The 26,646-nt window shown below is 44.6% G+C and overlaps 1 long non-coding RNA gene across 1 annotated transcript; it reads left to right on the top strand.

The window, feature by feature from the left end:
- LOC137216132 (uncharacterized) lies at positions 1–26,627 on the top strand. Its single transcript, XR_010939602.1, has 6 exons — positions 1–193; positions 9,597–9,755; positions 23,332–23,413; positions 25,078–25,204; positions 25,926–26,021; positions 26,548–26,627. It is a non-coding gene; the product is annotated as an uncharacterized lncRNA (long non-coding RNA).
- Positions 26,628–26,646: the final 19 nt, after the last annotated feature.

Here is a 26,646-nt window from a genome sequence, read left to right as displayed (position 1 = left end):
TGTGGCCCCTCCCGTTGCGGAGCACAGGCTCCGGATGCGCAGGCTCAGCGGCCATGGCTCACGGGCCCAGCCGCTCCGCTGCATGTGGGATCTTCCCGGACCGGGGCACGAACCCATGTCCCCTGCATCGGCAGGCGGACTCTCCACCACTGCGCCACCAGGGAAGCCGCGTGACTTCTACTTTGACCATCATGTGAGTGTCTCCTGCTGAAATCTTCCCCATGTTGTTTACATATGCGTTGCGTGTTATCTTCCACAACACAAAGAGATTTCCTGTTTCATAACATTTCAACTGCAGGGCTATCAAACTTGTTAAAGATTTCACTAGTTTCAAAGACTTCAAGTATGAGCCATGTTTAGGCAATTGTTCTTTTATAAGAACTCAGGTTACGGTTTTGAGCACACATTAATTTTTCCCTAAATTGAAACTACCCACAACCTTCTGCTGGGACAGCACTTACATCCAACTCAAATAACCATCGTGTCCTGCATTCTAAAGCCTTTCAGTTCCCATGTCTTTAATATGGAGGAAAGGGTTTACCCCCTTGAAACTCACCACTGACATGCAATTAGATGGGTCCTTTCTGCAGATATCTTGTACGAATATTATTTCTTCTCCCATAAGGCCACTTTTCCTGTCTAAAGTACTGTTAAAAAATGCTAGTGTGGCATTGGAGAAAGAAACCTGCTGAAAGCATGCAAGGCCTGTGTGAGTATGTTTCAAATACTGACCCTGACACAGAGCAAGAATGTGAAAAGGAAGTAAAGTGAGTTGAAACACATTTCAGGAAACTGAAAATTAGGAAGTATTTTCAGGATTGAAATAAGAGAAAAAATAAAATCAAGATTGGTAAAGAGGAGGAAAATTGTCAAAGGGAAGGGAACAGGACAAAGGACACTATGTGAAACTTTAACTCTAAAAGGACATGAACAGTCCCTTTCTGAGGCCAAAAGAAAGTACAAAAGAGAGTATAGGCCCCAGTGGCCTCTACTGCTTTCCTAAAAACATAACTCACTCAAGAAAATCTGCAGTGAGGACTTCCCTCGTGGTGCAGTGGTTAAGAATTCACCTGCCAATGCAGGAGACATGGGTTCGAGCCCTGGTCAGGGAAGATCCCCATGCCATGGAGCAATGAAGCCCGTGCACCACAACTACTGAGCCTGTACTCTAGAGCCCGTGAGCCACAACTACTGAGCCCATGTGCCATAACTACTGAAGCCTGTGCGCCTAGAGCCCCGTGCTCCGCAACAAGAGAAGCCACCACAATGAGAAGCCCGTGCACCGCAACAAAGAGTAGCCCCCGCTCGCCTCAACTAGAGAAAGCCCACGTGCAGCAACGAAGACCCAACGCAGCCAAAAAAATGAATGAATGAATAAATAAATAAATACTAAAAAAAGAAACAAAATCTGCAGCGGCCATTTCCCAGCTTCTGCTCTCCCAATATCAGGATTCCTCGTGCTGAGCACATGTAAGCTTGGAGCTCACCTGGACTCAGGCACTGCTGAACTCCTTTTCCTTCCCTCCGCAGCTCCACTCGCTGCTCCAACTGGGAAGTCACATATGATTTGCGGAGTTGATACCCTGTTTGTGGGGGGGGGGAAAGATACATTGGTTTTGCATTTTCTGCTGAGAACCATGCATGTCCTTTAATCTGAGGGCAGGACACCAAGGAGGGACAAGGTGAACACTGGAGGACAGCCCAGGGAAGAGCACCCCCAACGCTGAAACACTGTCACTGTGACAACACAGGGAGCTCTTCCTGTTGCTGGTGTGCAGGCCCAAGGTCAAAGCCAGAGTGAAGAATCCTCAGCGTTTTCAACGGAGAAATTAAATGTTCCCACAGTAGGATGAACTTTACATTTTAAAAAAGAATCCGAAACACAGAAGCTCCACCAGAACAATCTAATTTCTCTTTGGAAATAGATCACTGGTATCATTTTCAAGAATGAATTTTTAACCATCAGGTGAGTATACAGAGCAGGACAGTTATTTAGTAAATATTTATTACTTTTATTCATTTAAAAATATTCATTGAATTCCTGATTGTTAAAGATAAAGAAGAGAGAAAGGGAAGAGTGGTCAGGAAAACTATATTCTTTTGGGCTGACAAAACAGGTGTAAGTAAATAAATAAACAAATGAATTAACTTCAAGTAGTTTTAAGAACCATGAAAGAATGTGAATGAGGGTTGAGAAGGGAGGGGGATACGTGGAAGCTGTTCTGGATACTTGTTAAACATATATCAGTGTTGACAGACTCACCCACAGACACCAGATGAATGATGCTCTCCAGCATCACATCTCTGTACAGCTTTCTCTGGGATGTGTCCAGCAGGGCCCACTCTTCCTGGGTGAAGTCTACAGCTATATCCTTGAAGGTCACTAATTCCTAAAACATCATGGACATTTTGTGAAGCCAGGGCCTTCCCTACAAAGGGCCACGGGAAGATACTGGACACGGGTGTGCTGCGGTTGGGTTGCTGTATAAGAGAAAGCTCAACCCTGTTTGGGGTTCCAGTCAAATGTTTATGGTGACATGTCGTGTGTCTTTCACGCAGACAGAAATATCCACCGACTTTGAAAACATAACATCATTATGAACATGAGTGAGATAACTGTGGTGGAAATAACGTGGGCACAGATGATGGCCAAATTCTGTAGGACTGAACATCCTCCAAGAGAATGTGGATAATCAGGGGTGGCCTCTCTCATCTCTACACAACTCACATGTTCGCGACAGAGAATAAGTCGTACAGTTCAGAAGCAAACCCCAAGGGGCCTGAGACTGCTGTGCAGAAGGAGTGTCCTGGCCTGACCCTCCTGTGGTGAGGCTCTGCGTTTCCATTTTCTCTGGGACCTTCAAGCATGGGTTATCATTATTCTTCCCGTTATCACAACCCTGTCTATATGCTAACGGGAAATAGAGGCCCCTCAGTTGAACCTGATCTTTCCAGTCCTTCAAAAATTGCTACAAGAACCTAGGTTTACTCCGTTACAATCCTTTTTCCGCAATGCACAGCCCAAATTAAGAAAACGATTCCAGACATTTCTTTCTTTTTTTTTTTTTTTTTGCGGTACGCGGGCCTCTCACTGTTGCGGCCTCTCCCGTTGCGGAGCACAGGCTCCGGAAGCGCAGGCTCAGTGGCCATGGCTCACGGGCCCAGCCGCTCTGCGGCGTGTGGGATCTTCCCGGACCGGGGCACGAACCCGTGTCCCCTGCATCGGCAGGCGGACTCTCAACCACTGCGCCACCAGGGAAGCCCCAGACATTTCTTTCTGTTTTCAAATTTGAACACAGTTTAATTACAAAGAAGGAAACTGGGGTTTTGGGAGCAAGAAGGGTAAGGAGAATTGTTTTCTTTTTTCAAGTTATTTAAATGTTCAAGTGTGTTCTATAAACACTTGAATAAACTTAAAACTGGGAAAAATAAATGAATTATTCCTCATTGCTCTCCTTCCCGCTACCCCAATCTCAATGCTGCACAGCCCTCCTCTGCAGCATCTGAATCACTGGATGGACTGAACTCACCTGAAGAAACATCTGCCTCCCTGTAGGACTATAAACGTTTGCTCTTACTCATTTCCATCACCTGTGTCCACCACATGCCTAAGCCCAAAGCGGACACTAACATGGGATACATTAGAAGAAACAACTTTTCACCTTTTCTTCAAGGACATGATTAAGGGGGTGGGGAACGGAATAAAGTAGTGTAAATATTGGGTAGGGGATTATTTCTTGATCAATCCCCGACCTGCCATAAGCCTCCCAGAGTCCTGAGGAAATATGACAGGCAGTAATTTAACTTCACGGGGGCACACAGGAGATCCAGGCCAAGACGGGAAACACACTCCTCCCCTGGAAAAACAGGTATCAATTCACAAGGAAGAGCAAGTCCTACTCACCTGGGGTTGCATTGTCTGGAACTCAGTCGCCCTGTCTTCCTGTGTATGCTCACCAAAGGACAGTTCAAAAGCTCAGCAAAGCTGAGGAAAGAGAAAGAAGCCAAGAGACTCCAGTCTTTTCTAACATTCCCAGACATGCCCACCGTCCTGAATCTGCAAACCTTCACATGGTAGTGACTCCTCAACCCACACGTGTCTGCAGCGGCGGCAAGGACAAATGGGGAGAGGGCTCTCCTCTCCGAGGGTCGACTATAAGTCTGTGACGCTCATAATGCAGATATTAACATCCTCACTACATAGACAACAAAACACAAGTATGGGGCTTTACAGTTTAATTAGACGCGGCGTTCCGATGTATTATTTAACTCCATCACTGGCACCAAATCCTAAGAGAACCTGACTCCTGCCATATGGAGAGTCTCGTATGCATAACCCAGGACGCCATTCTGGAGTCGCTGATTCTATAAATCTTGGTGAGGTCCACGAGCATCGTTTTGCAACACCCGTCTCAGCTCAGTAGTGTCCTGTACTCTCGCTCAAGATAACTTGCCTTTAGTCATCTGGCTCCTCCACATGTGGAATTCAGGCAATGTCAGTGTCTCAACCCTAGCTGTATACTTCAGGGCCTTGGATACGTGACCAAGCAACTCTGGAATCTCTTTCATGCTGAGCGGAAACAATTCAGAGACCCATCCCTTGCTCAAGTGCTCAATGATTCTCCTCATGCGAGTCTAGCATATACAACCCCTCGCACAGAAACAAGCAGGAGTACAAGTGTCATAATGCTACAGTTATGCTGCACAATCCCCATAAGGCAGACAGGCTCATAAAATATAGTGAAGGGCTTTCATTCTGGAGGAAATTTATGGACCGGGATATCTCAGTGAAATGGTGTCTGGAATTCTAGTTATTTTTATGAACAAGATTATCCCTTCATTTTATAATTTAAGGATATGAAAGAATCTGTCAACTCTCAAGTACTACCTAAAACAAAGTTTACAATTAAATATATTACATCACCAAATACTGACACTGTGTCAACAGAATATGATTAAAACCCTTTGATGCTGAGGACCTGGAAACAGAAAAAAAAAATCTGCTAGTGTTAAGTGAGACCTCGAGTGGAATTCACATGTATTTACTTACATACATACGTTGTTGCATTTAATACGCACAACAACCCTGCCTTTATGGATTATCACACATTTTTCTTTTTTTAAATAAATTTATTTATTTATTTTTGTCTGCGTTGGGTCTTTGTTGCTGTGCACGGGCTTTTCTCTAGTTGCGGCGAGCAGGGGCTACGCTTCCTTGCTCCGCGGCACGTGGGATCTTCCCGGACCAGGGCTCGAACCCGTGTCCCCGGCGTTGGCAGGCGGATTCTTAACCACTGCACCACCAGGGAAGCCCTAGTCACACATTTAACAACTGATGTGCGCTAGGTTCAGGAAGCTTTATTTATATGACAAAATTGTGCGGCTAGAAATCGACAGAATAAGAATTTAAAATGAGCCCTGCCCATCTCTGAATATCAAATAACTAAATATTCTAATCTTGTGGGTAGACACCAAAACCACGTTTTACCTGTATATGTCACCAGTCAGATCCATGACCAGAGACCTCTCCCTCACAAACCTCCTCCTTTCGGCCTGTCCCTACAAATACTGCCCATGCCCAGGTTCTCCTACTACATGGGAACCTCCAGTTCACTGACCTCAATTTCCAAAATCAGCCCTCACCTCTCCTCATTTTTACGGGTCAGTGTAACACACAGTTACTCACTTCAGCATATACACACCAAGACCAACAATTCTAATGCCCCTTAGTCCTTCCCCATATCCGCTGAGACGCCAGTCCCAGATGACCCCAAATATCTCCTCTTCCCATGGCTGCATCTGTCACAGTTCAGGTTTAGGTATTGATCTGGTCTAATTACAGTGTCATATATCTCCCAAAGGCTTTGTCTAAATACCTAGCATCTTACTATGGCTTACTAATAACTCTGCCATGCTTCATTAATAGGTCAATATTCTCTGTGCCTTTCAAATCTCACAAATTCTCTTTTCCTCTTTTCAAAAATGGCTTCACTTCCTACTGCAGAGATGAATTAGATAATGTGAAGAAACAGTTCCGCTCGCTGGCGTGAAATCTATACTTATTCCTGAACTCCAACTCATCAGTGTGTCTTCTCATGTAAAAACTGAAAAGTCATCTCTATTCCTAACTAAATCCAACTTCTCCAGTTGTACCCCTTTTTCACCTACTCCCTCAAATATTTCATATTATAGATTAGAAACTGAATTTATTGTACCAGCAACCTCTTCATCACTTCCCCATCCATCTCCTTAAACTCATTTAGTCTCTACACTCTTGAAATAACAACCAGCTCTAAGCCAGTTTACATCTCATCCCTGCCACGTGACCTTTCCCCTTCAAAATAAAACTGAAAAACAGTACATACTTGGTCACAGTATGGTGACAGTACATACTTGGTCACACTCCCTCACTTGTAAAAATCACTAATGATCTCGTTAATAAATTTTGATAAGATCACAGTTATTCCCCCATAATTAAATGCAATGAGTGTATCTCAACCTTTTACTTGGAACCAAAGCATTATCTCCTTTTGGGAACTTTCTCTCTCCTAGGATTATCTGACAGCTCAAATTCCTGTCTTTAAAATATTCTAGGGCTTCCCTGGTAGCGCAGGGGTTAAGAACCCACCTGCCAATGCAGGGGACACGGGTTCGAGCCCTGGTCCGGGAAGATCCCACATGCCACAGAGCAACAAAGCCCGTGCACCATAACTACTGAGCCTGAGCTCTAGAGCCCGTGAGCCACAACTACTGAAGCCCGTGGGCCTAGAGCCCATGCTCCACAACAAGAGAAGCCACCGCGATGAGAAGACCGTGCACAGTAATGAAGAGTAGCCCCCACTCGCCACAACTAGAGAAAAGCCCACACGCAGCAACGAAGACCCAATGTAGGTAGAAACAATAAATAAGTAAAATAAAATTTATAAATAAATAAAACTTAGAATTGAGATGTCTCAGACTACTGGTGCAAGAAAGAAGAATACAAGATTCTGAAAAACCGTTTAAAAACAATCTACTGTCATTTTGAATATAAGCTTTTGTTTCAAAATCAATATTTTCCCTCCATGTCTTTTTATGACAATTTTATAAATTTGGGAGTGTCCTCGGTTTATTTCAACAATTCCTGTCACACTGAGGTCCTGCAGAAGACCTGTCATAAGATGAAATTCAAAAGTATCTAGGGCTGTCATTGGGTCACACAAAAAAAGTTAATCATGGTAATAATTCAACTTGAAAACAAGATACACTGAGAAGCATTATTTTAAATATATGAGAGAGAAGGCAACTTCCTTTAAAGCTTGCAAAGTGAAATCATAATAAATTCTGATTTGGATGTGAATAAAATATCAACATTTAAACATGGTTGGGAGTTTTAATACACCTACTCGTCTATTTTTCAATGTTTTTTCAACTACTTTCACTTTATAGAAAAACTACCCTCTAGAAAGTAATAAACACGTGTAGCGCTGCAAACACTACTTCCCTTTCACCTGGGAACCGGGTGCGTGTTGACCAGGCCCTTCCCGTGTCCCCAGGTCACTCGACCAAACACCCTGGCTCGTCGTGGTGCTTCCACCAGCGTCCACACGGGTCCCTTCCTCCGAATCTGTAGCGGGATTTCCCCTCAGAAATTATCTTGAACCCGTAAAAAATACGACAGTCTCCTGTGATTTTCACCCCAAACCCCTCACTGAACGCATACTTCTGTAAAAGAAGTCTTGCTAAATCAGTGCACGAGAAAGTGAAGAATAAAACACTTGGAAAAGTCCACAAAACGGAAGGCACTTTGCCGCTCTTTGAGAAAAATACGTACCTTCAGGTCGGGTCTGTCCTGAGGAAACAAACCGCTTGCTCTCGGGGGCAGGCGGCGTCCTCGAGGTCCGCGGGCAGAAAGCGCATGCGCCCTATGTGCGTCACGCCACGTGGCGCTTCTGCGCCCTCTGCCGGCGGCCGGACGCGGTACAGGATGCTGAGAGCTCGCTGTTCGCTGGGGAAGTGAGCCCTTCACAGGCTCTTGCGCAGTTAGCCTGGGGGTAACAGACACGTGAAGGGAGACGGCTATAACAGCCCATGTGCTAATGGATGACGGAGCTTAACGTATTAAGCAATGTTGATAGCTTAATATTATAAATATTTATATTACTATGTTAATATAAACGATTATTCCTTATAGACATGCATCTATGTCTATATGTATATATGGATCAATGGATCGGTAGATGCAACTTAGGTGGACATACATAGGTCAGAACATACAAAAACTTCCTCACACTGTCAGCTGAGAAGCCAAGAAACAAGCACTCCCCTGTAGCAATGGACGCATTCAGATCCACGTTGTTGTTGTTGTTTTTGAACATATTTGCCAATGAAAAGAAACCATGTTCCTTGGAGAAATAGGTCATTCTAGGTCTGGAGCAGGAAATGTACAAGATGAACCTGGAGACTCTTGTAGTTCCAGACAGTGAGGAAGTGTTAATTCAACAAAACAATAAACGCACACATACACACACAGGCACAGATGGGATTATGTCAAAGGAAAACAGAAATCAACTAAAAGAATTCCCAAGGGCCAAAACTGGAAGATTCTGAGCAACAAAATAATTAAGTAGTATTCACTATAACCCAGGGTACAAAGTAAATATCCAAGAGTTCATACTGATTTAAATAAAAGACTAACTATATAAATAAATTGGGGGAGGGTACAAATCTCCCATGGAGAGGAATTCCTGATAATTCAGGTGGATATCAGCAATCCAGGAGGTAGAGTAGAACTCTCCACTCCTTAAGGGCCGCACATAGTGAAATCCTTCCAAAACAATGCATTTTTTGACATGACGAAAGCATAACTTTACACTGGAGAAACCTGGTAAATAGCTGGACAGACAACATTAACATCCTAGTGATAAATCATTTCATACTTGTAGCCTTGAAATGAAATGATGAGAATGGTAGTTTACCTCTGTCATCTTTCTCAAAAAACAAATGAACAAAATAAAAATTCAACAAATAAAGAAACACATAAGCCAAACTAATTATAAGAAAAATCATCAGCTATATCCCAATTGGAGTAAATTCCATAAAATTCCAAGGTTCCCCGGAGTACTTAGAAAGTTCCGTGGTTGCTTGAGTGAGCCGGTCACTTCCTCTACGGCTTCCAGGTCAGTATCAACATTTCCTGGCCACCAGAGGCGACCCGGAAAGTTTTCATCAGCTCAAGGGGAACAAGGTAGCTGACTGAGCAGCCATTTTGACCAATGGTGGTCTCCTGGCTTTCGAGCTTAAGTAAGTTTCTGAAGAGGGAGAAGTGTTCTCCCTGCAGCCTTTCCGGACTGGTTCTTGTGTCCTTGGGGGCATCTGAGAGAAATAGCAGGAGTCTCATGCCCACCGTTCACTCGCTGGCCTTCTGTGTCATTAAGAGCTGTTTCTGGGTCCCTGAGTTGAAGGAGAAAATTCAGTGGTTTCTCAATATGTCCAAAGATGCCCTCGGGTGGCGATTCCAGCTGGCTACAAACAATTGCTGGGCTTTGCAGGGACTTGTGACTTTTTGCAGAGTCTCAGGAGGGCCCAGTACATCATCCTTGGTTCTCACATTCCAGCCTGGGAGAGCCCCTGCCTCAGAAGGGGAACGAGGAGTATCTCAGGAGCATCTTCAAGCCGAAGGTTCAGTCGGGAATATCACGAGCTGGGAGCTGCAGTATATGAGTATTTGTGTTGGGGACCCCTCACAGGCATCTTCAGAAAATCAGACACCCTTGGTGAGTAGAGAGACTCTATTCATTGTTGTATAAATACAACCAAAACACAATACATAAGGGCAACAGATATATGAATAAAAATAATCATGAATGTCACCAGTAACAAAGATCATTATCATCCTAGTGATACTAACAATTATAATACTGAAAATAGTACTCAACCTACAAAGAGGGTAGATAAGAGTACAGATTCCCTCAAGGGAACGACAGATACAGATCCTGGACTTCGCGGAGGCAGTCTGAGTCAGAGTGCTGGTTACACAATGAAAGAGTGTTCCCTGAAAGCAAGGCCTAGCAGCAGGAGGGATCAGAAACAAAAGGCCAAGGGGCTTCCCTGGTGGTGCAGTGGTTGGGAGTCCGCCTGACGGTGCAGGGGATGCGGGTTCGTGCCCCGGTCTGGGAGGATCCCACGTGCCGCGGAGCGGCTGGGCCCGTGAGCCATGGCCACTGAGCCTGCGCGTCCGGAGCCTGTGCTCCGCAACGGGAGAGGCCACAGCGGTGAGAGGCCCGCATACCGCAAAAAAAAAAAAAATTATAACATAAAATTCATGATGTGGCAGGAGATAATAGGAACTGAATACAAATGTAGAAATAAATTACCAAGTTGAGATTAAAGGCAATTCCTTTCCTGTTATGAGGGAGATGGCATAAATAATGAATGACAGTACAGGAATACTCTAAATCTAGTGGTAGAATGTATATACATCCAAAATTATCTATTTCCCTAGACTAAAATGTTAACAGTTATCATTGCTGGGTAGTAGGATTATGGGTGATTTTTAAATATAAAATTTCATTCTTTATAGGTTTCTACAGATTTCTACTATGAATAAATTACTTTTATATTGAGAAAATAATACAAAAATATCTATTTCCTTTGTGAAAGAGTTTATATACAACCTGATAAATGTGGGGAAAAAATGCGAGTCCATGGAGAATGAATAGCAATGGGGAAGGTTTGAAATACTCTTTAATGTGAATGGGAGACAGAATTGACAAGCAATTCAATCATAGGATTGCCAGGCATTTTTCTGAGACATCACTGAAATGTCCTCAGATACAATGAAATACTTATTGTGCCCCCCAGTTTAATTATTTCCTCTTGGGAACCAGGAATTTTAAGCTTAAGGAGCTACCTGCACAACCATAAGGTTTCCACTCAGATAGTTACCGAGTCCAAGCTCGCTCTGCTTGCCGCATGACAGGCCAATAAATCGGAGACGAGGTGCTGAGGCAAAGAATAGCAACTTTATCAGGAAAGCCAGGCATCTGGGAAGATGGCGGACTAGTGTCCTAGAGTACCATCTTATCGGGGTCTGGAAGGGGAGGAGGTGAGGAAGTAAAGTAAGAAAAGGCCATAAGTCTTGCAAAACATCTGGTTTGGCCAGCCTCGGGGAGGGGGTGTGTTAATTTCCTTTCTTGCAGCCGTTCACAGGTGGGCAGGGTCAGAATGTGTGAGTTGAACAAAGGCAGTTTAGTTTAATATTCAGGCAGAGGGGCAGGTTTCCCCGGTGCAGGTCAATATGTATGCTTATAGCTATAGAAAGATGTAGATTGACCCACCCTTCTCCAGCTGTAAGGAAATCGCCATCCCAAGTTAAGGAATTTAGGGCTTTTCTATGTATGGGAAGATGCAAGAGTCTGGGCTCGCTGAAATCATTCCTTTGATATGCACCTCAGCTATCTGGGGCCAGTATTCTATGTTTTAACATCCTGAGTTTCCTTAAGGCTCACCATGGGGGAGTGGCTGCTGTCTGATGGTGGCCAGATGGCAGGTATTCTGTTTCCTTCCGGGGTTCCCTCGGGGCTTCCCAGCTCAGGTTGGAGGGCTGCAGTCGCTGCTTGTGACATCCTTTCTTCACTGATATGGCAGGAAATATTCCATTTCTCAGATCCTCCCCTTGGTCCAGAATTAGACCAATATTTGGGAGACATTTCATGACTAGATATTGTCCCACAGAGCTGGGAGGCTCATCCCAGATCAGGCGAAAATTCTTGTTGATATGCCACTCCAGGTGCTAATTTCCCGATTAGGCCCTGTTGATGATTAAAGATTTTCTGGATTCTCTGTCTCACTAGCCTGTTATGAACCAGGAAGTGTTTTCCCTATTGCTTCTTCCCATACCTAGAATCACACTATTACAATTATTCTATGAGAGTCATAAATGTGATCTATTTCCTCAAGATGTTCAGCCATCATCAATTTTGTTGGAGGCCTGGTTACACACTGGGTACTGTGAGACAATTTTATAAAAATAGACAGGATAGGGCTTCCCTGGTGGCGCAGTGGTTGAGAGTCCGCCTGCCGATGCAGGGGACACGGGTTCGTGCCCCGGTCCGGGAAGATCCCACATGCCGCGGAGCAGCTTGGCCCGTGAGCCATGGCCGCTGCGCCTGCGCGTCCGGAGCCTGTGCTCCGCAACGGGAGACGCCACAACAGTGAGAGGCCCGCGTACCGCAAAAAAAAAAAAAAAAAAAAAAAAAAAGTGGGCGGTGGCCCAATTCCTGGGAATCCCCGCCCCTTCCCCAAAATAGTTGGAATAATCCTCCCGCTCATTAGCCTATGAAATGACCAGCCCATTAAAACTAACCGCACGATGTTTCGAAATCTCTTGCCTTCCGAGATGGCCTACAATCTGTCTGGATGTGGAATGTGTTTCTCTCTAAATAAATCTGATTCTTACCTATCATTTCGTCTCCGAATTCTTCCGCGGCGAAGAGAGAACCTTAACTTCACCTTGAGCTTTCGGCGAAGCCAGTCAGATGAATACGATGAGCCTCAGCCTCTCGCCTCTCTTGCGCTTGAGCGGCGCTACTCACCATTACTCTCCCACTCTCTCTCTTTTGCTTTCTTACTCTCTGTTGCCTTTTTGGACGTAGCCTCTGGCCTCTCTTGGGCCTGAGAAACGCGGCCTTACTTGCGGCCATCTCCCTCTCTCCCTCCCTCTCTTTCTTACAGTCTGTCTCATTTTCAGAGCTATTGCAGCAGAAAGGTGGGCTCCGTACAAGCATAACATCGCCCCCTCCCCGAGGCTACCCTCATAGGCTTATTGGTCCACCTATGCCTAACTATCCTTGTCTCAACTCTGCATCCCTACCTCGCTCTTACTTGCCACTCTTATCTCGTGACTTTGCCGGAAACGGGGGAAAAATCTGCCAGACATTGTCCAACCTTGCCGCTGTTACATGTGCGCAGGGCATGCCGGGGAAGGCTTCCAGCTATCCTCGCAGACAGCTAAGGACCCTAACCATAGGATCTTTGCCCTCTGGGTTGGCCTTATGCACCATTTAATTCACTAGTAACAGGTCCAGTTGTGCAAAAAGATGGACTACAGCCTTACTTAGAGTTCGTGCCCCTGGTTACTGCAGATGCGATCCCTTTGGGGTGCTCCCTCCACGGTGGGCGGTTCCCGGGGTTTCAGGAGGGGGAGGGTCCCTCGCCGCCTTGTTGGGACTTAGAGCAGTGGGTCCGTCCCTTCTCCGCCAGCCTCCTGGTGTTTGGCCCGCCCCCTCCAGGGTCCACCCTGACGGCACCCCGCCCTGTTAGGGCGGGGCAGGCGGCTCAAGCTGGGTGGGCCTTGCACCCGGCCCCGCCCCGGGGATACGTGCCCGGGCCCTGACCCGCCTTTACCGTGCTTGCCTCCCCGGGTCGAGTGATTGGGAGTGTCCTTTCAGGGTCGCGGGGCCTCCGTCCCCCCAACGACAGCCACGAGGCCTCCGCCTCAGCTGCAGATCCGCCCCTGCGCCCAGCCCCACTGCCCGCTGGCCAGAGCACGTGTGCGAAGGCGGGGGAAGCGTGGCACCGAGGCCCCAGGGGTGCCGCCCACGAAAGGGAAGGGAAAAGACAGGGTTTTTTCCTTTTTCAGAAACCATCCCCCTTACTGGCCAGTGCCTGCTCTCTGAAACTTACCACCTTTTTAGAGAAAAAGCCTGGGTCTTGATTAAATAGGTCTTAGAACCACGAGGATGTCCGGGGGAACATATCCCAGAACACAGGGATTAATCTATAGACTCTATAGAGAAACCTCGGGAAGGGCACTCATCCTGGGTACTGCGGATGCCAGGATAGGGCACGGGCCCCAGGACGCTGCGGCCAACAGGACTGCCACTTGCGGGAGTAGCTGGCCCCCACTGTGGATAAAGTCATTAGGACTAGAGAGCCCCCATGGGACCTCCTAGCGCTAGCGCTCCTCTCTGGTACAGGAGCATTCTCTCCCCGAGGGAACGACGGGGAACACCTCCACCATCCCCGAGGACTCACCCCTCGGGTGCAGTTGGAGTCACTGGGACAAGTTTTCTCTAGATTCTCTAAAATGAAAAAGCTCGGGCTTCCCTGGTGGCGCAGTGGTTGAGAATCTGCCTGCCGATGCAGGGGACACGGGTTCGAGTCCTGGTCTGGGAAGTTCCCACATGCCGCGGAGCAACTAGCCCCGTGAGCCACAATTACTGAGCCTGCGCGTCTGGAGCGTGCGCTCCGCAACAAGAGAGGCCACGATAGTGAGAGGCCCGCGCACTGCGATGAAGAGTGGCCCCCGCTTGCCACAACTAGAGAAAGCCCTCGCACAGAGACGAGGAGCCAACACAGCCATAAATAAACAAATAAATAAAATTTGAAAAAAAAAAGAAAAAAGGCAAAATTCCTTAAAAAAAAGAAAAAGCTCATTTTCTTTGGTAATGTATAAACTTAAGGACGATGAGGCCTGGCCAGAAAACGGAAGCCTCAACTATAATGCCATCCTACAGTTAGACGTCTTTTGCAAAAGACAGGGGAAATGGACAGAATTCCTTATGTACAGGCTTTTATGGCCCTAAGAGAAAACCCAGAGCTATGCAAGTCCTAGGTTAGGGAACCTTGCCGGTCGGGACCCATTCGAGCTACACAAAAGCCCTCTCTAGTGGCACCCCTGGAAGAAAAGGAGCCCCAGACAGAAGACCCAAATACTTTCGAGGGACACATTGTATGTGCAACCCACTTCATCAGCCAATCAGCCCCCGACATCCGTCGGAATCTTCTGAAGCTTACCATGGACCCCCAAACCCCTCTTAACCTTATTGACAAGCTTTCAGTGTCTTTAACAACAGAGACCAGGCTGAGGAGGGAAAGAAGGGACAGTGTGACTTAAGGAAGGAACGACGGCAAGCCAGGCTTTGGGCAGCTGTGTTGACAAGACCTAACCCACCTCCTGGTCACCCCAAAAGTACTCCCAGAAGACCTCCGCCAGGGAAGGGAGCCTGTTCAGCTGTGGGAGTCCCAAACACTGGAACAAGGAATGCTCAGGAAACAGGCCCCAGCCTGAACCCCAAATGCCATGCCCACTCTGCAAGAAGATGGGCCACTGGAAGAGGGACTGCCCCCAGCTCCGAAGGGAGTAAGGAAATTCCTCCATGTCAGTCACGGCAGTGGCTGACTGACAGGACCTGGGACCCCCCCAAGGCCCCCGAGAACACAGTCATTGTAAGGTCGGATCTTAACAAACGGCACCGCGAGAAACAAAGGAAAGCTTCAAGTGAGCTTTATTAGGGAGCTGCTCCCGGGCGCGGTCCGAGAGAAAGGGGCCAGAGAAGTCGCACCCGGGCGAGGGTTGGGCAAGATTTTATAGGGGAAGACGGGAAAGGGGTGTGGTGAATCTGGGAGGGCGCGGGGTATTCCTTATTTGGTGGTCTCTTCGGGTATCCTGGCAATATCCGGCGACGGTTGCATCAGTCTTGGGACCGTTAGTCCCGCCCCTCGAAAGGCGGGCAGGCTGGGCCGGGTGGAAAGTCCCCAGGTCAGTTCCTGGAACTGGGTGGTCCGGAAAGTTTCGGTCTGATTGTGTTCCCCTGCCTCGGGCCACTTGGCCTTACCGTCGTCATCACACGGGAGGAAACGCGGGTGACCGTTGACATGGCAGGTAAGCTTGTCCAATTTCTAGTGGACACAGGAGCTACTTACTCTGTCCTGACTTCTCACGCTGGGCCCCTTGCCCCTGTAATCTGCTCTATTGTTGGGGTCGAAGGAAAGCCAAAACTAAAACCCCTCTAACTTGCACCTGGGGAAAAATTCTTGTAACTCCCAAGTTTCTTGTCATGCCTGAATGCCCCAGCTCATTATTGGGAAGGGATTTTCTGTCAGCCTGTGGTCAACACTTAGTCTCTGAAAACCAAAGCCAAGGAATGTTTTTGGCTGGACTATGTATAACAGAAGACATGGACAGCCCAACCCAAAATATTCCCCCCCAAATTAAAAAACTTATAGCTCCGCAGGTCTGGGATCAGGGAATCCCAGAGAAGGCAAAGTTTGTCACTCCTATAAAAATCACCTTAAAGGAAACTAGTAACTTCCCTTCCAGGTGCCAGTACCCTATAAAACCAGAGGCTCAACAAGGCCTCCAACCCCTAATCTCAAAATTCATTAAATACAGGCTTTTGGTACCATGCCAATCTCCCTTTAATACTCCAGCCCTACCTGGTCTTCTCCAGGAACCCTTATCTCCATCATCCTTTTAAAATGCAATTTCAGACTTTCCTGGTAGCACAGTGGTTAAGAATCTGCCTGCCAATGCAGGGGACACGGGTTCGATCCCTGTTCCGGGAAGATCCCACATGCCGCGGAGCAACTAAGCCCATGCACCACAACTACTGAGACTGCAACTACTGAAGCCCACGTGCCTAGAGCCCGTGCTCCGCAACAAGAGAAGCCACCGCAATGAGAAGCTCGCGCACCGCAACGAAGAGTAGCCCCCGCTCACCGTAACTAGAGAAAGCCCTCGAACAGCAACAAAGACCCAATGCAGACAAAAATTTTTTTTAAATAAAATAAAATAAAATGCAAATTTCAAAGAGAGTAAAGCAATTTAGAACTTGACTTGTGAAGGATAAAGGACACTTAGAAATCCTAAGTGTCTTCTGTAAACATTAGTAAGAAGGGTTTAGCCATCTAGACAGGTGACGTTGATTTGTTCCATCTGCCAGAAGTCCAGTTTGAATCCAACCCCTTGTCACTGATGGGTTTTACGTTGTACCTGACAGAGCTGAAATTTTGAAATGGGATCTATGAAGTCTCTGTCTGTGTGTTCGTTGTAGGTGCATGGTACTGCCAAAATTAATTCATAAAAGAGCTCTATTTAATTGGCTTAAAGGAAATTAAGTGCTTATAGCTTATATAAATACTCAAAAATATGATCTGGCCAGAATGAATTTCAGGTTTATGTCATCTGGAAAATATTCGATACTAAATTAATATCTGGCATTGAAGATGGCGTAAGCTTGTTGGTGTAATTAATATAGACATGTCTTTCGAGTCATCAATGTTAAGTATAATATTTCTGTTGTACCGAGGTTTACTAGAGGTGAAATAAGACCTCATTCTATCTGTTAAAATTTGTCAACGAGGAAAGTAACTCGATGTGAAAAAAACTTTTAAGGAAAGTAAGGTGTGTGTTTTTAGTAAAGAAGGTATGAGGAATGGAATTGCATTTTATGAAGGGAAAAGAAAGTAAGTCTGAATGGTTTTGGAAGGAAAAAATAAAGGGGTGGATACAGAAAGTGATGGAAGTTTTGTGGAAAATGAACCCTGAGAAAAGAGTTTTGAGCATGGTCAGGATTGACTAGGTTTAGAATAAATTTAATTGAGTAAATGAATTTTAAATGTAAGCTGGTGCAAAACCTGAATTTGGCCTTTCTCTCTGTTAAAAGGACAAGTTTTCTTAAAATGTTAAACTGCCTTTGGTAACAGGTTTTAAGTTCTTTACCTTTTAAGTGATCTGTTATGTATTTGCCTTTAAAATCTTTTATTGTGGGGCTTCCCTGGTGGTGCTGTGGTTAAGAATCCACCTGCCATTGCAGGGAACATGGGTTCGAGCCCTGGTCCGGGAGAATCCCAATGCAGCCAAAAATAAAATAAACAAAACAAAACAAAACCAAAAAAACCCCAACAACAAAAGAACTAACCATGCCCTATTTTGAAGTCTCTTGCCTTTGGTGGCCCACACTCTGTCTGTGGAGCGTGTTTCTCTAAATAAATCTGATTCTTACCTATCACTTCATCTCCAAATTCTTTCATGACAAAGAAAGAACCTGAAATTCACCAGGAACACTAGGTGCAGTGAAAGTATTATACTCAATAATGATGACTCTAAAGACAGGTCTATATTAATTAGATCAACAAGCTTAAGCCACCTTCAATACCAGATATCAGTTTGATGCTGAATATTTTCTAGGTTACATGAGCCCAAAATTCATCCTGGCCAGTTTTGTATTCCTGAGTATATAAGTACTCAGTTTTGTTTTTCTTTTTTAGTCAATTAAGTAGAGTTCTTAACGAATTAATTTTGGTGATACCATATATCTACAACACACATAGACACATACAAACACACAAACAGACCTCATAGCTCTCATTTCAAAATTTCAGCCCTGAGTCAGGTACAGCAATGTAAAACCCATCAGTTTACAAAAGAGATTGGATTAAAATTGGGTTTCTGGCAGATGGAACAAATCAAGCTCGCTTGTCTAGACGGCAAAATCTTTTTACTAATGTTTACAGAAAAGACACTTAGGATTTCTGTTTACACCTTGCCCTCTTTTAAAAGGATGGCAGAGATAAGGGTTCCTGACAAGACCAGATAGGACCTTTGCATCTCAAAGATACAGGCAAGTTTCTCCTGGGATGACTTTCTAAGATAAGTGAGGAAGGTTTGGGGAGTGGTGAAAGGATTGGTGGGCTTTGGATTATTTCTGGAGCCGCACCTCTGGTCCTGTAAAGACTAGATGTGGAAAACAAGGGCAGTTTTTTTTCTTTTTTTCAAAGAATTGGGTGGCTACCTCAACGATATGGAAGGGCTGACGTACCCATTTACCTATGTTGGAATGTTTTACTTTTAGCTGCTGTGATTCTTCCGCAATAAGAATGCAGAAAAAGGCATCTCTTAAGTCTGGGACTGAGAACCAGCCGTATTCTCCCGGAATAGTTGTGAGCAGAGTGTATGGACTAGGTACACAGGGTGTGTCTTGGACTATTTCATTAATAGCCCTCAAATCTTGGACAAAGCAATACTCTGCTGAGTTTGGCCTTTTTCTTTTTTGTGGTACGCGGGCCTCTCGCTGTTGTGGCCTCTCCCGTTGTGGAGCACAGGCTCCGGACGTGCAACAGGCTCCGGACGTGCAGGCTCAGCGACCATGGCTCACGGGCCCAGCCACTCCGCGGCATGTGGGATCCTCCCGGACCGGGGCACGAACCCGTGTCCCCTGCATCGGCAGGCGGACTCTCAACCACTGCGCCACCAGGGAAGCCCGAGTTTGGCCTTTTGACTGGGAGGATAGGGATGTTATATGGGGACCTGCCAGGTTTAATCAGTCCTGCTTTCAAAAACTTTTCCAGAATTGGCTAAATTCCCTTTGGGGCTTCTTGTCTCAGTATATTATTTTAGATTAGGTGTCCCACCATCCACTTTGCAAAGGAGATCTCATCCCTAAAGGGGGATTGGCCACTCTGGCATATATAAGAAGCTATGTTTCAATGTGAGTTCCCCTAGTTGGCATTCCAGAGGTTGTAAGAACAAACAACTCCCATGACCACGATAGACTGAGATGTTTTCTGTGCAACCTTAGTATTTACCACAGAGCATGTGGCACCCGTATCTACTAGAAAGTCAATCAACTTGTTCCCCACCTGTCAAAGTTACCCGGGCCTCCAGTGGGGAAATTAGAATCGGATGCCTCAAGTCCAAGGGAGTCCCCCGGCCTCTTCATTCATTATCAGAGTGTTCCTCTCTTTCCACCATATGAGAGGCTCCTGTCTCCTTTTTATTATTCTTCTTATTCTTTAGTCTCGGGCAATCTTTTTTCCAATGCCCTTCCTCCTTGAAGTAAGCACATTTTTCCTTCCCCAATGGTTGCTTACCATCCTTTAGGTTACTCGCCTTCCAGGAATTCAGTGCTGCTGCCAGAAAAGCTGCCTTTCAGTTTGCATCTTCTTGCTTCTGTCGTCATTCCCTGTTGTTGAATACTTTAAAAGCAACATCTACTCATTGAGAAGGGCTCATTCCACATACACCATCTAACTTCTGTAATTTTCTTATATACGGGGCGCTTTGTCCAATGAAGGCCCCTTACGTCCTCAGGGTCTGTATCTGTGTAGTGCCTATAACCTTGATAAATCTTTTCTAGAAACTCCGATGGATCCTCATTTGGTTTTTGTTTTATCTCCTGAATTTTGTTGAAGCTCTTTTGTCTAGGTCTGCCCTTGGGTTTCCTTCCGACCGCTGCACTGTAAGGGTGCAGCCCTCTGACTCCTTTCCTCCTGATGCAATAGCATAAATGCTTCTACATATGGAATCTCGTCTCTTTCCCCGGTCTTTTGCAAAACACTTCTAATTGCGAGATCGTACAGTAATTGAGTGGGCCATTCAGGAGCCATCGCTCCTCTGAGCCTAGCATATATTGGGTCCACACCCCATTACAATAGTATATCACCTCTTTCTTAGTCATAGGCTCATGGCTATGTTTTGCCCATTTATCTAATATACGCCCCAAAGGGCTCTCCTTTGGGATACATGGAATATTTCCCATTTTTTTATAAGTTTGATAACACCAAAACACAAAAGATGCAAACAAATTCCAACATCGATGCAGGCAAATGAACAGGTTCCCAGATCAGGTAGAGTCCAAGAACAATTCCCTCTCCAAAAGGGTAGCCCAACCAAATGCAAAACAAATTGAGGGGGGGAATTTGTTCACAGTAGTACCAGAGCTACATACCCTGCAAAGAGCGAGTCTCGCAGAAGTTTGTTGATTCCTTGCTCCAACTGCCAAGTGCTGGGGTAGCCGGTGCCACTTCAGGGAATTTTGAAGGGAAGATCCTCAGGAGAAATAGTCCCAGAAGCTGCTAGGGCCTTGTCTCAAAATTGCTGACCGGGGCCGGCTAACCATGATCAGCAAGGCTCTTGGCTGGCTGAGCCAAATTTGTTACCGAGTCCAAGCTCACTCTGCTCGCCACGTGACAGGCCAATAAATTGGAGATGAGGTGTTGAGGAAAGGAATAGTGACTGTAGCCGGCATCCAAGAAGATAGCGGACTAGGGTCCTAGAGTACCATCTTATCAGGGTCTGGATGCTCGTTTCTTTTATAGAACACAGAGGGGGAGAAGGTGAGGAAGTAAAGTAAGAAAGGCCATAAGTCTTGCAAAACACCTGGTTTGGCCAGCCTGGGGAGGGGGTGTGTTAATTTCTTCTTTCTTGCAGCCATTCACAAGTGGACAGGGTCAGAATTTCTCCCTGTGAGCTGAACAAAGGCACTTTAGTTTATCATTCAGGCAGAGGGACGGGGTTCCCAGAGGCAGACTATTATGTATGCTTGTAGCTACAGACAGATAGTAACAAAAACAATAGAGAGCAAAGGTTAAAGTGAAAGAAACAGATCCAACATGGAGTCAGAGTTTGTTCTTCCCTGTTACAAAATGTATAAATCAACTGCGAATGGCCTGGAAGTAAAATTATTTACTATATTTTACTATGTAGGGACATTTTTTATTGATTTCTCCATTAACCAAGAAATAAAGTCTAAAATTATCTTCCCATTTTCTTTGGACAATTAATAAATTATTAACATGTTCTTGAAAGTTCTACGTAGCCAGTGCTTTAAGAGTCAAGTTCTCCATCCACTAATATAACTTATATTGTCACCTCATTATTTACATTTCAGCTTTTCATATTCTCTCATCTTTCATTTTATTTGTAAGTACGTGTTTCCTCCAGGGAACTCCAGCTTCATGTACATAGAATTCCGTTATGTCTGATGTCCTGCTTTATTTCCAAGACACAGAATGTTTCCCCATACATAGAATGCACTCAAAAGTATTTATGGATGAAAAAGGATAAATGGACTTTCCTAATATCCTTTTACAATGTCCTTTCATCTTTGCTCTCCAACTGTGTGTGAGGGTTATAATTTTATATCAGTCTGGAAAATCCAATCCAATTGAACAGGGTGTGTGGCTCACAGACTGAAGCCCTATTAGAGTCTAGTTAGGGTGTGTCCCTGGAATGTAGCCAGATTAGGATTCCAGTAAAAGGAAAGTCAAACAGAGGAGACATTTGTCCCCAGAAAAAGAAACAGAACAGGAGCAGTTTGGGATGGTGGAGGAAGAAGAATTGGCTGCTTGCAGCAGAACTTGCCTCTGAATCTATTTTAGCTTCACTAGCTCCTCTGATTTGGGGTTCTGGTAAATTCTCCAAACAGTGAGTTGTGAGGTGGCTTCATTCCCTTAAAATTGTCTAAGTCGTATCTGTCTTTAGACTTTTGTCCTATCAAAGCAGCTTCTTGTGGTCTTTAAATTTTATTGTGCCAAGATTTATTTTATCACTCTCATAATTCTAGATTTGACTATTTGTGTCTTTTTTTTGTTGTTTTTTGGTCCCAACAATACAGTCACTACCAGCCACATGTGGCTATAAAATTTAAATTAATAAAATTAAATAGCTACATTTCACTACCTCTGTAGTGTTACTTAAATTTCAAGTATTCCATAACCACACGTGTGTGGCAGTGACTGTATTGTACAATGCAGACACAGAGCACTTCCTTCACCTTGCAAAGTTCTATTGGCACATTGATCTATATCTTGTGTGTTATTTTTTGTTGTTGTAAATACTTCATTTCCTGCCTTTCTGGATTAATTTCCTTTTATGGGTTTTGTCAAGCGATTTTCTTCATTTATTTATTACATGTCTTGAGATAGATATTTTAAAATAAGTATCTCAAGATAAAATAAATCTCTTGAGGTATTTATTTTAATTATTAAAAAAATTCATAAATATTAACCTTTGATTCTTATTACTTGAGAGCTGGAGTTGCACAGGGATTTCCTAGGTATATTGGTTCTGCTTAGAGGGATGCCCTGTTGCACATGCCTGGGGATTTCTTGCATAACAGATAGGGACTTAAATATTTCTATCTATCTATAGAGTAAATAACCTGAGAGTAAAAAATAACAGTCCACTTCACTCTGAATTTGCCTTGATGTCAAAACCAAACATAATCCACGGCCACGTCTGAATTCGTTTTCCTAGATCCTCCTTCCCTCCTTGAGCACTCCCATGTTCTCTGGCTAATCCAAATCCTACACAGTATTTCCTGGGGGTCCCTAAGGCATAGTGAATTGTCCTGGGTAAATGAGTTACTTGGTCATAATATGTAGTTTATCTGTGGGTGCATGAGGCAAGAGAATGATCTGAGGAGTTGCAGAGTGTTTCCCTACAGGAGGAAACCACAGTCTACATGTGGCATGAGTCACGATTCCCGAGAGTTTAAATTAAGGAGGACATTGAATCATTCTGGTTGCCCTAGGCTGCTGAACACACAAAACTCAAGGCTTATCATGGCTTATTTGTAAGAGGTCTGTAGTTTGACCTTCTTTATTAGCATCCACGTCTGTAGCCTTCTACCATGTTACCCTGCATCGAAGATTCTTAGAGTGCATCAATTATTTTGGTTTGAGGGGCTGGGGGTCATGCCCAGGTGACAGTTTGGGGCTCCATTTCAGGTGGGTCTGGAAGTTGTGCACAGGACTGGAGTCTCATGGCTTCTTCTCCATCCTCAGATTTGCGTGCTCAGTGCTTGGATTGGCTGTGAGTGAAATCCCGAGACTCCTGGCGACTGAGTTGTTGACAATGGAGCCTCTGGTGAGTAGCGACACCTCCTTCTCCTGAAGCTACACCCCGAGTGCCATTAGATGGATGAGTTTTTCAAACTGGCTTGTATGTTCTAAGTGTAGTCAGGCAGTGTTCAGTCATCTGAGCTCAAATTACTTTGCTCTAGGTGTCTGGGATAGTTATCATGGGTCAGGACTAATCAGAAACTAATCTCGTTCTTTAATTAAACTTATGAGAGCCAGCACGAATCATATGTATTTACAGAAGAGATAAGAAAACTTCTTTTAACTTGTTCAACCCTTGTCCTGATTGGCAAACAAAGATTAACTTGTTGACCATTTTTGGATGTGCTAGGCTTAGGAGTTGGTGACGGCAGGTAGCAGAGATGAGGAAGGAGCAGACCTTCCAGTCCCTGGAGAGTCAGAGGTTACAGCCTGTGATGTAACGAATCCAGTGTTACACCACGTGGTGTGAGGCTGTTCAGTGTTGACAAGAGCAGAGCACAGGTTTAAAACTAAAGGGGAATCATTTTACTTTTTCTCCATTTGAAACCTTTCACAATTATTCAGTATATATGCACTACTGAAGATTTCTGAAAAAGTCACCAAACTGTCATTAGCATTCTTCCCCCAAATCACACATTTTATGTACGTGTTAGTAAGTAACCGTTTATTCATATTTGGTAACTGGAAGGAATATGTAGGGAGGAGTATTTTCTTAATTGTTCTAAAAAGAAAGGTGAAAGACTAGAGTAGGTAGAATAAAATTAGGTTCTTTTATAGATTTTTTAAAAACTGGAGAAAACAAAACCAATAACTAGGCTTCTTTCATCCTTCAGCATGGAGACAAGATTAGATTACAAGAGAAACCGTAATAACTAAGGTCTAAGTCCCTGAGAATGTAGAGAGTGGGAGTCCTCCCGTCACAGCGATGGTCAGGCTAGGTCTGTCCTTCACTCCAGCTACCTGAGTCCCCGGCTTATGCTTCTGAACCATCTGACCTCAGAGTTTGTTATGAACACCTGTGTCCTGTAGCGTTAAGAGGAAACACCTCCTCGTACCTAGTTCTGTATGAATCTTGTTCACTTCTGAGGAATGCTAGGCATTCCTTCGTAGGTAGGTCTTGATTGATAGAATAATGTATTTCTTGTAGGTTTGCTAGACAGGAACCACTTAATAGAAAAATACTTTGGATGTTTTAAAGCTCATAACAAGTTATCAAAGCAGTTCATATTTGGGGAATGAAAGGTTCCCTTAGGGAAATAACTTAAGACAAAAGTCATGTTTTCAAAGTAGCCCATCATGGTTATTGTTTGTCTTGGCATGAGTCTGTAGAGTTCCTTGAAATTATTAGGGAACAGAAATTGAGTTATGAATTTGCAAGTGAATATTTTATAATCACCTATCTGGAAGTCCTAATTCCCAGGTTATTAAAAAAATGTCTATGTCGTATTATAACACACTTCAAGTGATATTTCTGTGAAATAAAGCTTCATGACGTCAGAGTGTGTAGGTGTCCGTGAATGTACCTGAAAGGCAGACACCAGCTCAGCGCTGGCAGAGAACCGAGGGGAACCCCACACAGAGCGTGATCCTTTATCCACCCAGACCCCATCACCTCCTCATCTCAACCCTCCCACCCTGGACAGTGGTAGGGACTGCTCTGTCTAAACCAGAACATCCCTGATGTTTTAGGAATCAGTGACGTTTGAAGATGTAGCGATCAACTTCACCCAGGAAGAGTGGGCCCTGCTGGACACATCCCAGAAAACCCTGTTCAGAAACGTGATGCTGGAAAATATCACCCACCTGGTCTCCGTAGGTGAGTCTGTCAACACGGATGTACGTGCACGTGTGTTCACTGCATTCATTCACTCACCGAACAGGCATTTAGATCAGCTTCCCCGTGTCCCACTCCAAGTCCTTCCTGCTTCTTTGATAGTCCTCATAACTACTTAAAACGAAGACGTTTCTTTTCACGGCACTTTTCATTACTACACTGGAAAGTAATCTTGGCCACATTTCATATCTTTGTGGCTACTCAGCGTTTACACTCAGAACAGAACTGGGGATTCAATGGATATTTTAATGCATAAGTAAATGGATCAAATATTTTTAAAATGAGTCTTCTGTTCTAGTCACTCCATGAAGGCTTGAGACCAGAGTCGTGTATATGACATAATTTTGATGATTCCTGTAAGGCGTATCCTCACTGGCTCCTGTTTGAAAGTAATATTCAGCCCACTGTAGAGTCCTTCAATCTTTCCCATTTGGAAAACACTGAGGATTCTGTAATCTCTCTTTGAACTTGTGCACAGGCATCAGCCGCTAGAGGGCCTCACTGTGTTTGCTGCTGCTCTGGATTTCCTCCTGGTCTGCTGAAGGACCTTCACTGTTTTGTCTGTTGAAGATGTTGTTGCCTGCACTGACCTTCAATCATCTCTGTATTTTCCTCTTTCCCTTACCCTGGACTTGAGCACAGCAAAGGGTAATTAGCCCAGACTCAAAATCCAACACTTTTTTTTCTTTTTCAAATCAAACAGGGTATCAGATCAGCAAATCAGATGTGATTTCCCAGCTCGAACAAGGAAAAGAGCTGTGGAGTGAAGCAACAGGATGCCTCCAAGGCCAGAGTCCAGGTAAGAATCAGGGGCCTGTGCTTCACTGCAAGAAAGTTTCAGTCAGTGTGTTAAGTCCTTGGAAACACCAAATGAAAGTTTTATGAAGTGAGCGATATGTTCTAAACTGGAAGTGAGGAACTGGGCTGAAATTCTTCATGTTGTTATCACTCTTTGCATCTAGCAATGAAAATTCATATTACTTCCTGCCATTTTCTATTCTTTAGGGAAAAGGGTGCTTGTGGACTCACTGCAGTTAAACTTTCACATAGTGATTCTTGTCCTGATCGCCCCATTTAATGTGTTTTCCATCATTTGCTGACCCAATGTCTCTCCACCACATTACATTTTTATATTTTAATCCTGTTTTTATCTAATAGACAATGACTTTTAAAGTATTTCTACTACCTTGAGTATTTCTTTATTATACATTGTTTCTCCAACTAAGTGCCAACTTTTGAAAGGTACTCACATGGACGTTGGTGTTTGTTTACATTTCTGTTTCCCTAATGCCATTCTAAAATCTATATTTTTTCCATTTCTTTAGATGGTGAAAGTCCGCTTAGACGAGAAATGATATTCACGCAAAGTGTCTACAGGAAGCACATATTTGCCACCATGCCAATGGTAAGTTTCATGGGTAGAA

Source organism: Pseudorca crassidens, chromosome 21 (genome assembly GCF_039906515.1).
Source record: "Pseudorca crassidens isolate mPseCra1 chromosome 21, mPseCra1.hap1, whole genome shotgun sequence".
Lineage (NCBI taxonomy): Eukaryota > Metazoa > Chordata > Mammalia > Artiodactyla > Delphinidae > Pseudorca > Pseudorca crassidens.
This window is presented reverse-complemented; position numbering and strand designations above follow the sequence as displayed.